The sequence below is a fragment of the Scyliorhinus torazame genome, chromosome 16, assembly GCF_047496885.1.
Source record: "Scyliorhinus torazame isolate Kashiwa2021f chromosome 16, sScyTor2.1, whole genome shotgun sequence".
Lineage (NCBI taxonomy): Eukaryota > Metazoa > Chordata > Chondrichthyes > Carcharhiniformes > Scyliorhinidae > Scyliorhinus > Scyliorhinus torazame.
In genome coordinates, this window is record NC_092722.1 from 162,053,917 (window position 1) to 162,066,411 (window position 12,495).

The window sequence follows — 12,495 nt, forward strand, 5'->3', positions numbered from 1 at the left end:
CCCATAACCCCTACTAAACCTTTTTGGACACTAATGGCAATTTAGCATGGCCAATCCACCTAACCCACACATCTTTGGACTGTGGGAGGAAATCGGAGCACCCGGAGGGAACCCATGCAGATACGGGGAGAACGTGCAGATCCCGCACAATGACCCAGCCAGGAATCAAACCTGGGACCCTGGAGCTGTGAAGCAACTGTGCTAACCAGTATGCTACCGTGCTGCCCTATTCTATTTCCACTTCTTTCTAGCTTTGACAAAGAATAATCCAGACTCGAAACTTTGGCTCCGTTCTCTCTCCACAGATGCTGTCAGATCTGCTGAGGTTGTCCAGCATTTTCTGTTAAAAAAAATGTTGCCTGGCAAACAAACTTGAGGCTACCAATTAATCCAGGAGTATTATGTGGCCCAACTAACTTTCCATGTTCAAAGTGATTTCAGGTGCGTTTATAAAAACATTTTGCACAATACCAAGAAACAATTTTCTAAGCACAAAAGGAGGCAAAGAATCCATTTTTATTTTACAATTACAATAAATTACATCAGAAGACTGGTTAACAGAAGTTACTGCAGTAGTTTCACTGTTGTTGTTTAGGCAGTATTTGCACTTTTAATCCTTAACATATATCAAGATGGGCAGACACCTCCTTCCCATTATTCATTCTTATGTCAATCCCTATGTGCCAGACTTTCAAAAGATGACCACCCCTTTCTCATTTTTGGAAGGGGAAGGCAGGGTTAGGGAGTGCATACAAGTTCTCCTAATATGTAAAAGTCATGGCATGTAAATCCACTTCTACTTCATTAGTTATTTTGTACTTTACATAATGTTAACAAGAACATTGCATCTATGAAGTTGCTTAAAGTAAGGTTAACATTCATTTCTAAAAATAACAGATTTAAAAGGTTACTTGAAGTGATGGGGATGAAGTTGGTGACTTCTTAAAAATAAAATCTGAATGAAATTGATCAATTGCCACTTAATCAAAGTCTTTGAGAGTTAAAAGAAGACCAAGGCAAACGTGAGGAATGAGCTTGAAGATTGTATTTGTATTCCTTAAAAAAAAACTAACATGGGAACCTATAAGAGGTTGCCCCTCTGTGTCAAGCAATTAAGTTACAGGAGGTTGAACAGTTAAATACAATCTCTTTTGGGAGGGGTGAATAGAACTTGTGTGGTGAAGAGTTATTTCTGTAAAACTATGGTTAAGGATTTGATTATTCAGTGCTCATTTAGAAAAGAGAATTTTACATTCAGATAGTAACTTTACAAAGCAGGAGAATAGCTCATCTGTAGTGCATGATGAAAATATATCAGTACAGCACAATGAAAAAATATAATTGCTTTCAGACTAACAGAATTCCTTTTCTTTGGGCCAATTTGTTTCCCAGAGCTCCCAGCAAAGAACTGACTGCAGCCTTAATGTGGAATTTACCTGCAGAAGCAAAGTAAAACACTTCAACTTCCTCTACTTCCAGGGCTGACAATCCTAATAGCTTGATAAGCAAAACACATGACCCGAATACCAAACAGGCAAAATAAATTCACATAGAAGTACAACAAAGCCTTGATATGTCAAACTCTAAATCAAGGACTGTTCTATCATTACGATTTTAGTCAAAAAATTATCCAAGCTCTACAAATGGTGAAAGCTGTCATTTATACTTGCAGCTGTGGTTTATTCTTGCAGGTTGAAGAGTGTAACTGGATTCTTGGCATTGAATTAGGAATTCTAAATCGGTTCAATGGTAAATACTAAGAAAATAATTAGTTTCTCCAATGTCTACAGATGGTATACATTTACTTAATCTAATGCTGATCTAAAACAAGAAAATCTTTGATCGGATTTATTCCCAATTTGGCCAAAACAAGAAATGTTCTTCCTGTTGTAAGAGAACCTCATTACTTAAGCGAATTGCCAGATTTTCAGCGAGGCTGTCTTCATACTTCAAGTGAGATTTTGTTATTTATAACGAATCCACCAGGGGCACCACAAGGAAATGCTTTTTAAAATGTTTCAGTAGAAATCATGCAGTTCTTATTTTCCCATTACTTGGCACAACCACTTCTTTTAACTACAGGTGGCAAAGCAGCATAAAATAATTTGACACATACAAGGGTCCAATATCCTGAAAACAAGGTTTTTACAGCTTTACTGACTTCCCCCTTTCTTCTTAAAAGGGATGTGCTATTGACAAAAAGAAAACTAACTGTGCCAATTGTAAGTCATAAATTTAACTGTGAACTTTAACTTGCAAGTTGTGATAAATGCAACATGATTGTCTGTACATTCATGAAACACAAATACCATGTCCAGATAGCTGCCTCAGGTTAATGTGCAGGAGAGAAAACAGAGTGAAATATGCAGGAAAATATAGATATGCTGCCAAGGTAGGACCTTGGATTCTTTGGATATTGTTATGGAGCCATAATTCGTTTCCCAGGACCTTACAGACCACGTCCCAAAAAAGTGAAGCTTTATCCAACATTGTAAGCACCATGCAACAAACTGCTCCATTGTCTGAAGAAAAAATTATCTACATTTCTCTGGAGTTTGGCAAAAAGGCTACATTCAAAATTTCAGAAACATCTGGATGTAACACTGCCAGGGCTTTGTTGCATAAGCAGCAAGCGACTGACATGGGACAGTGAAAGGTGGGAATTTAGGATGGGCTAACTGTACTATAGCTAGGAACAAGGGAATAAAGAGGTAAACGAAAGGTTTCCTCAGAGATGTGGTATTTAATTGATTACCCAGTTAATTGGTTATATTACCCAAGCTGCAAGGAAAACTGTGGGCTACCTTAATGAAATAACTAATGAAGTAGCACATTCGACCTGCTCAGGTTTAAAATAACAAAATTCCATTCCAAAATAACAATAATCAGGAGTAATTGCCATAGCATTGATCACAATGTACGTTCTTTATTTCATTACAATTCTGTGCATTTGTCATTGGCCTGACAGATCACCACCAAAGTTTATAAAACCCAAAAACCATATATGTGGCAGCATCAGCAACGTGGTTTGAGGCAGCTATTTATTTTGGTTTTATGGAAGGTGAAAATTGAGCAAAGTCCACCGGAAAGCTTTCTATGTGGCGATGAAACTACACATTTCAGTCTGACAATTGCTGCAATTTTGTAACAACGTATGGTATATTGTGAAAACCTGTCACCATCTGGTCTGCATTCAAAAAGAGGGAACTGGTCTTTTATTGGCATGGTGTGGGGACCCAATGTACATAATAGTTTGACAAGTTTATTTTGTAGCATGAAACTTCATTTTTTGCAGTTGAGGAGTGCAGGACACTACAAGGCATGTCTCTTAAATTCACAGTGTGCAATCAATTTAAACATTAGAATATTTACTATTTATATAAGCCAGAAAACAATTAATAAAAACTAAAATATTTTGCTAGTTAACAAATGAAATATATATTTAAAAATGCATTACATTTGGCAGCATAGGTGGCCTAATTCAAGATGCACCCTTGTAAACGTTAATCATTCACTTATCTGAAGCAAGCCACTGCAGATTAAGTGAATGAACTCTACAGTGGATGGAATGAGTTAACAGGGACAAGAGGCGAGAATAATGTACATTTCATCAGCTCTACCAGGCAAGCAAGTATCCTGAAAACAATGCATCAGTGATCTTAGGAGACTAATGAATATTTAGTTAGCAGATAAATCAGAACAGGAGCTTTCTCAAAAGGATCAGTTGCACTGCTTCATTAATTTAACTCAAGACGCCTCTGAACTGGTGACAATCAAGTAAAGTTATAGTTTTCCAAAGTAAGGAATTTTTCTTCAGAGTCAGTTGTTGTATTGTTGAATAATTCCAGACTGTATAAATATTGTTGTCCCAGTAGGAAGATAAAAGATACAACTACTGATCTCATTTGGGGGGTCTAAAATCACATTATGTTCAGCAGAACTGATGGTGTATCAGATGACCTGTCAAAAAAACACAGCAGTTTAAAAAAAAATTCAACTTCTAATGCAAAATATTGCTCCAGTTTTAATGTTTAAGCTACGCAGAGATGGACTAGAAACCATCATCAGAATGGAACAAAATAATTCCTATTTTAGACAGTAGTACAGTCATGTACTGCAATTGCTGGCAGATCGCTTTACAATTAAACCATTTATGCTATAAGATTATCATTTTTGTAACAAATCAGTCAATTACAAAATATCAACGATAAAGCAGATACAAAGGAACAATGGTATTTTTATGTTAAAGTCAATTGGGGAGATGGTGACATAGTGCCCACTAGAGACCCGTGTACTGTTCTGTGGATCTGGGTTTGAATCCCATCACAGAAGATGATGAAATTTGAATTCAATAACAAATTTGGAATTAAAAGTCTAACCATGAATGAACCCATTGTAGTAGAATCCCTATCTGGTTTGTCGTACCTGGTCATGTGACTCCAAACCCACAGCAATATGGTTGGGTGACTCTTAAATGCCCAGTGGACAATGGCATTTAGGGATGGGAAACAAATGCAGGCCTAGCCAGCGACACTCGCATCCCAAAAATAGCTTAGTTAAAAAGGATGCAAGCATTATGGAGTCAATGATTTTAATCATACATAGGCATAAATCGAATTTACAGTGCAAAAGGAGGCCATTCAGCCCATCGAGTCTACACCGGCCCTTGAAAGAACACCCGACAAAAGCCCAGTAGCCCCACCTAACCTTTGGACACTAAGGGGCAATTTAGCGTAGCCAATCCACTTAACCTGCACATCTTTGGACTGTGGAATGAAACCGGAGCACCCGGAGAAAACCCACGTAGACACGGAGAAAAAGTGCAAACTCCACCCAAGGCCGGAATTGAACCCGGGTCCCTGGAGCTGTCAGGCAGCAGTGCTAACCACTGTGCCGCCCCAAATGATTTTATAATTGTAAATGATCATCAACATCACTTTAAGCTGTCCAGATATCTGAAGGCAAATATGTTTAAATGATCAAAGCTACACTAGGCAAATCCTTTGTAGTTTCACAATGGTGGATGATTTCTAGTTGCAATAATGTTTCTGAAGACATCTGGAAACAGCACAAATGCAAGTACCAATTAAATTGTGGCCACCTAAAATGGTGTCCAGCAAAGGATGCTGGGTAAAGTGGTCAGGGGTATGGATAAGCAGGCTGCAGAGCAGATCAAACAAAGTTGCAGCCCACGCTTTGCAGACTCAAAAGACTTTGCAGGTTGTTGCAAACAACATAGGCAAAAGGCCATCTCCAGGCCACCCCAGATGGGACAATAGAACTGTCATAGTATCATAGAATTTACAGTGCCGAAGGAGACCATTCGGCCCATCGAGTCTGCACTGGCCCTTGGAAAGAGCACGCCATTTAAGCCCACACCTCCAACCTAACCCAGTAACCCCACCTAACCTTTTTGGACACTAAGGGCAATTTAGCATGGCCAATCCACCTAACCTGTACATCTTTGGACTGTGGGAGGAAACCGGAGCACCCGGCACAGGGAGAGCAAGCAGACCCCAAGCCGGGAATCGAACCTGGGACCCTGGAGCGGTGAAGCAACGGTGCTAACCACTGTGCTACCGTGCTGCCCAACCGTGCTGTCCTGTCAATCACACTTGTTTACTAAACACAGCAGCATCTAAACTCCTTATTTGGAAGGGCCTATTTGCCCCCAACACTTCCAGGCATGGCCACAGAGTGTCCATCCCAAATTTGATGTGGCAGCCCCTGATTGGACTTGATCGATCAGGCTGACCGAGCTCTGATCAATTGATTGACAAATGACCTAGACACCACCCACCAAAGGGCACAAAATCCAAGCAGGACAAAAGTTCCTGCACAGCCCTCATTCTGTCTCATGAATAACAGCCATCACAAACGGTGACTTCCACCGGCCGACGAAGGAGCCCATCCATGCTACCAACAGAAGAAAGACCAGAGCCAGAAGAGAACCAGATTGATTAACCAACTAACAGAGACTACAAGACTGCAACCACAGATAACAGGCCTGTATCTGCCTAGCACTTGTCGGTCACTGCCAAGTTAAGTTAAGATCTTGGAACTATTGGCGTATAGTGTAAACTATTATTGGGAGGGTGTGATTGAATAACCATAACCACTCTGTGCCTGTGAATAAATATTGCTCTGTTTTATAAACTGAGTCTCATAGTCATTTGTCCACCTTATATAGGTTAAGACACACTATAGTTTAGCCAGGAACAACAAAATCTTTAAATTGAAGGATGCAAGTAAACAGTATAACATTGCAAATTCCATCATTAAATGAACCTGTGAGCAAGTTGCTTCCAAGGATAAATTTATTGTAGACAGACAGCCTATGTTCTTTGTCACTTGCTCCTACCAGTGCTTTTAGGTGAGGTGGTGTGGGCAAAACAAGAACAGCGCTCTCAGAAAATGGCAGTATTCAAGGGAGAGAGCCCACAAGGCCAATATTATATTAGGAAATTGAAAAAAGCGACCTGGTTCAAACATACCAGAGTCAGTGTTGCAGCAAATAAGTTGGGCAGATTTAGACCAGTGATTACAGTGTAGCTGCCTAAGCTAAATCCCCAGGACCTGGAATCATCATGTCTAAATTACAGGTGTCAGATCACAATGTAAATATGTTGTTCTGAGGTTTTAGTTCCAAACTGACAAGGAGAGGGAGGCTAATCCTGATGTTTTGGAATAAGGCAGGTAAAAATTTAAATTTAAACTGAATGACTGGTTGATCATTGAGGGTTTTTAAAAAAATTGTTCTGAAATTACACCAATAATCTTATGCATGGCTTGTGACATTAGACACACCTCATGATCCAAAAGTTACAACTAAACCAAGATAGACTGGTGGGATTGCTCATCAGCTCTCCAAACTCAAAAACAGAATTGTAAATCATTCTCTCTCGGTTGGCCTAATATAGTTAAATGCAACAAAAGAACATTGAAGCTATTCAAGGAGGTAATTAATGAACTGTGTCTAAATTTGAGTTATAACATTGGTACAGGTTTAGCTTAAAAATCACAGTAGGGAGAAAGAATGGGTCTATAATTCTGTCATTTGAACAAGGGACTGGGTTCTAACAGTATAAATCTCAAGAATGCAATCCAATCTAACCAAGCACCAGTGAGAAAGCACTTACATGCAGTCCATGTTCAAATGCAGCAAGAGCTGGACAGTATTCAGGCTTGGCTGACGCGGGGCAGATAGCATTCACGCCATACAAGTGCCAGGCAATGACCATCTCCAACAAGAGAGGATTTAATCATCACCCTTTACACTCAATGGTATTACCATCGCTGAATCCCCCACTATTAACATCCTGGGTGTTACAATTGATCACAAACTGAACTGGACCAGCCACATAAATACTGTGGCTACCAGAGCAGGTCAAGTCTGGGAGTCCTGCGGTGAGTAACTCACCACCTGCCTGTTCACCATCTACAAGGCACTAGTCAGGAATGTGATGCAATACTCCCCACTTGCCTGGATGAGTCAGCTCCAACAACACTCAAGAAGCTTGACATCATCCAGGACAAAGAAGCCTGTTTGATAATTACCCCTCCCACAAACATTCAATCCCCCCACATCGACGAACAGTGGCAATCATGTGTACCATCTGCACAATGCACTGCAGGAACTCTCCAAGGTTCTTTCGCCAGCACCTTCCAAACCATGACCACTACAATCTAGAAGGACAAGAGCAGCAGATACATAGGTACACCACCACATGAAGTTCCCCTCTAAGCCACTCACCATCCCGACTTGGAAATATGTCGCTGTTCCTTCACTGTCTCTGGGTCAAAATCCTGAAACTGCCTCCCTAATAGCAGTGGGTGTACCTACAGTTCAGGGACTGCAGCAGTTCAAGGAGGCAGTTCACCACCACCTTCTCAAGGGCAACTAGGACTGGGCAATAAATGCTGGCCTAGCCAGCGATGCCCACATCCCATAAATGAATTTTAAGAAATGCTAACAAAGAATGTCAAGTATACTACAAAACAAGTTATGCTATCAGCAGTTTTGAGGATGACAATTATCCTTAATTTCTTTGCCACTGTCTCATTTTGGTCATTCTCTATGGGGGAGAAGGAGGAAATTCTTCCTTATTTGGTCTTTATATGACTGTGTATAACTTTGATGTAAATAGCATACACAAATTTTCCCTTTCATCAACCCTGGAGGTGACTTTAAAGGCATTAAGCCGCAGCATAGTGTCCAGCATAATCCCCAACAAACTTTACTTTGAAAATGTCCAGCTTGTACCAACACAAGCAGATTTTCAATTGCACTGAAGGCTCCCTTCCATCCATTCAATTGTCTCCATAAAACTGCTTTAGATTATCACTGGGCGTTAAATAGATTGGAACGTGTGGCTGATTTTATTCCTCATATGCAATGGGGCTTTGAAGTCAACTCTAGTTTCCAACATGCATTGTAGCAGAGTTCAACTGAGCCAAATGAGTTTTAGAATCAAACCTGGGTCTTTCCTGACCTGCATGGCTCAGCAAACCAACTGTGAGATTTAGATCATAAGCTAGTGTATGCTGTATCCTCATTAATGTTAAATAATTCCACAGGTATTCCAAAATTGGAGATTCCCTGCAGCACGCCTGAAGTCCTTATTAATTAATGTATAATTCCTGTACTACAGTTTTTGACAAATTGTGTTGAACTTTATTACAATCTCTGCAGAGACAGATAGAAATTTGAATCATGGAATACAGCCGGTGGAAAGAGCTTGCGCACGGGGTCTTTTGACTCTGGAGTCTTTGCACTGCAGCTACGCAGTTCTGGCTGACCAGGAATCTCTCCTGCTCTGAGCTGCCATGGGCGTATTGGAAAAATATACATGTTGATAATCAACCAGTTTGGCCATATTAGGACCACACCTTCTCTGGCCATCAAGTTCTGTGGTGGGACTCAAACCTGGAGCTTCTGGCTCAGAGCTAAGGATGCTACCCACTGTATTACAGGACCTCCTAAGAGTGCTTTTACTGCATCAATGATTAAAGGCAAAACACTATTAATTCAACACTATATTCTTTTCATAGGAAATATACACTTAAACAGTCGAACAAGGTTTGCGCTCTTTCCTTTTACTGACAACTGAACACCCCCATTTTATACGTTAGTTGGCCTCTTAAGTAGACATTCACTTCTCCTGGAACCACTCCAAAGTGTTTCACAGCTCCGAATAGTTTACTTTGGCTCTTTTCCTGTCCCAACACTGTCTTCCACCATGAGAGTTTTCCCTGGGGATTCTCCCTTCACTTTCAGCTAGGCGAATCCGCCAGCTGTGTTTTAACTCCCCACAAACTAAGTTTTCAAACTGGACATTAGCTCCCACCCGTGTTCTGTTTGTTGAACAATAGTCAGCATTTTCTCTGCTTTTGGTCCAGGCCTAACCTTCATCTATCTTCTTACTTTCCTTCTCCCAGTCGGCTGTAGACCATTGAAGACTAAAACCACAACTGCCCTTCCGTGATATCTCTGGGATTATACCAAAGTTTTGAACTGAACCTCAAAATAACATTCTCTACCTTCTCCATGGCAACGGGAAACACACTAAAAAATAACATCCTCTACCTTCTCCATGGCAACGGGAAACACACCAAGCCCTGTATCCAAGTAGAAAAAATAAGCTAACTCTAATAACCATTACTTTTCATCTTAGAAACCAAAGGAGCAGGTCCTATCACAGCTATTTATGACTTAATACTGATAACACCTTTCTGGGCTTTCTGAAGAATTATGTCCTTTGCATTATGGACTTTGAGACAGTCGTTCCTGTCCCCAGGTGTCCTGTCCCTCCGTTTCAATGACCAAAGTGACTTTCATTTTGATCGAACAACTAAACTAGACAAGTTTACTGACAGACTTCAGCATATGTCATATGACTCCTCTCGTTTAACCTACATTTAAAGATACAGTTCCAAACTGTGATAATGTTATAAACCAAAAAATATAGTGCTAAAGCATAATAATTTAAAGCTCACACTAGAGAGGTTGCTGGAGTATAACATTATAGTTATTAAAAAGATTATGGAGTTTAAAAACAAAATTGCTGCAGGTTTGGCAGCATCTGGGGGGAGAGAAACAGAGTTAATATTTTGAGTCCTCTTCTTGAGAAGATGCTGTGCCCTTCACAACCGTAAGAAGTCCCAAACTGCTTTACAGACAATGAAGTACTTTTGGAAGTGTGATCACTGTAGGGTCATAGACCTACAGATACTATCTACAGAAACTGTCAAAGTTTTTCAACTTTTTAAAGATCTGTGCTATTTGTTTAATTATTAAATCTGTACAATACATCAGCATTTCAAACACAGGACACAGTTAATTAGAATTTTGGAACACTGACTGATTGATTTATTCTGGTTAACTGCAGTTCTGTTTATTCTTTCTACAATGGTCTGTCAGAGAAGGTAAGATCATCAATTAAAATTAACGAATTTGAACGTTTCTCTTGCCAAAGGTCAATACCGGTTTAGGTGTCAGCTTTGGCTCAGTGACAGTATTCTTGCCTCAGAATCAGAAGGTTTAAGCTTCACTCCTGAAACTTGAACACATTTTATGCAGTACTGAGGTGGTGCTTTATTTGACATGATATGTTAGACCCTTAAACTGATGCTTGGCATATTTGAACAGCAGAGGATTTCTCCTATTATATCATAGAATCTACAGTGCAGGAGGCCATTCGGCCCATCGAGTCTGCATCAGCCCTTGGAAAGAGCACTCCACCCAAGCCCCCACCTCCACCTTATCCCCGGAACCCAGCATCCCCACCCAACCTCCCCCAAGTGAAACATAGAATCATAGATTTTACAGTGCAGAAGGAGGCCATTCGGCCATCGAGTTCACACCGACCCCCGGAAAGAGGACCCACTGAAACCCACACCTCCGCCCTATCCCCACAACCCAGTAACCCCACCCAACCTATTTGGACACTCAAGGGCAATTTATCATGGCCAATCCACCTAACCTGCACATCTTTGGACTGTGGGAGGAAACCGGAGCACCCGGAGGAAACCCACGCAGACACGGGGAGAACGTGCAGATTCCGCACACAGTGGCCCAAGCCAGGAATCAAACCTGGGACCCTGGAGCTGTGAAGCAATTGTGCTATCCACAATGCTACCGTGCTGCTATTTTGCGACTTTATATGTCACCTAACTGCCCTGTATTTTACCTTTGTGAGCTATTGTGAAATATTGTGGACTACTTTTTAACTATTTCGATTTCGATTCTGAGATCAATCTTCGACTTCTGGACAAGATAATGGAGCTAAATTTGATAGACCCCAAAAGGTATTGTGATAAACAATTGCCCCACATCCTTTTGATTGTAATGCAGCCAGCACACCAACTTCGCACTGCCTATTCAATTTGAACAATCTCTGTGTCCAGCCAGCACTAAATGAGTTGGACACATCAGAAGGAGACATATTAAAGCTAGCTGCTAACCTCTTAAAGGGCTGTGAGGTTGGGGGGGTGGAGGGTGTACTGTATCTGGAGCAGACTCTTGGAGCTGTGGTTGAAGAGGATCTAACCCGTGAAAGAGTGAGGAATGGCACAATGGTTTTTCAGACATTGCACTGAAGGTCTTGGTTCAGGATCTAGAAAGCAGATCCTGCATCTGCAGAAGAGAACGTGGCCCTCAAAAGGCAGTGGAAATAAGTAGTTGTAGAAGTCAATGCCAGGCGCCAAGCCCCAAAACCTGGGGGCAGTGTTGCAAGAAGGTCAATGACCTCAAGCAAGTGGTTAAGGTCAGTGAATGCATTTTCAAATGTCATATTCTACCAACTGCACCACGAGCCTCAAACACAGTTCAATGCACCACACTGCCCATCACTCAACAATTAGTCCAGCAAACAGACCTCATACCTAACATCCATAGCTTCACCGCACTCTCACATACTTAGCACTTCTGCAAACCTCATTTCCACAATTCATAGTTGGCACTGGCTGTCAGCTATTCAACCATGCCAGCCACATGAACTAGTTTGCATGTCACTCACTGACATACTTTCCTCTAACTTGCAGGACAAGGTCAAAGACCACAGGAGTTAACTGGAGGGGAAGCAGAGTGCCTGCATGACCTGTCGCTCCTAGAGGGAATTGGTGTGCCATCAATGAACACAAGATGAGTAGTGAACAAAACGGAGACTTTAATGAGCTAAACAGAAAGCCTTCTTGCCTCTGATCCCGTACTGGGGCAGGGCCGGTGGTCAGCCACCTTTATACCAAACCCGAGGGGAGGCGGAGCCATCGGGCAGTAGTTTACCACAATACATGGGGCAGCACGGTAGCACAAGTGGATAGCACTGTGGCTTCACAGCGCCAGGGTCCCAGGTTCGTTTCCCCGCTGGGACACTGTCTGTGTGGAGTCCGCACGTTCTCCTCGTGTGTGCGTGGGTTTCCTCCGGGTGCTCCGGTTTCCTCCCACAGTCCAAAGATGTGCGGGTTAGGTGGATTGGCCATGATAAATTGCCCTTA

General features: G+C 41.5%; 1 long non-coding RNA gene across 1 annotated transcript; it reads right to left on the reverse strand.

The window, feature by feature from the left end:
• Window positions 1-497: 497 nt before the first annotated feature.
• Window positions 498-9,629, reverse strand: LOC140393186 (uncharacterized). Its single transcript, XR_011935518.1, has 2 exons — window positions 9,407-9,629; window positions 498-3,960 (listed from the first exon to the last, which is right to left on the reverse strand). It is a non-coding gene; the product is annotated as an uncharacterized lncRNA (long non-coding RNA).
• Between the last annotated feature and the right edge of the window lie 2,866 nt (window positions 9,630-12,495).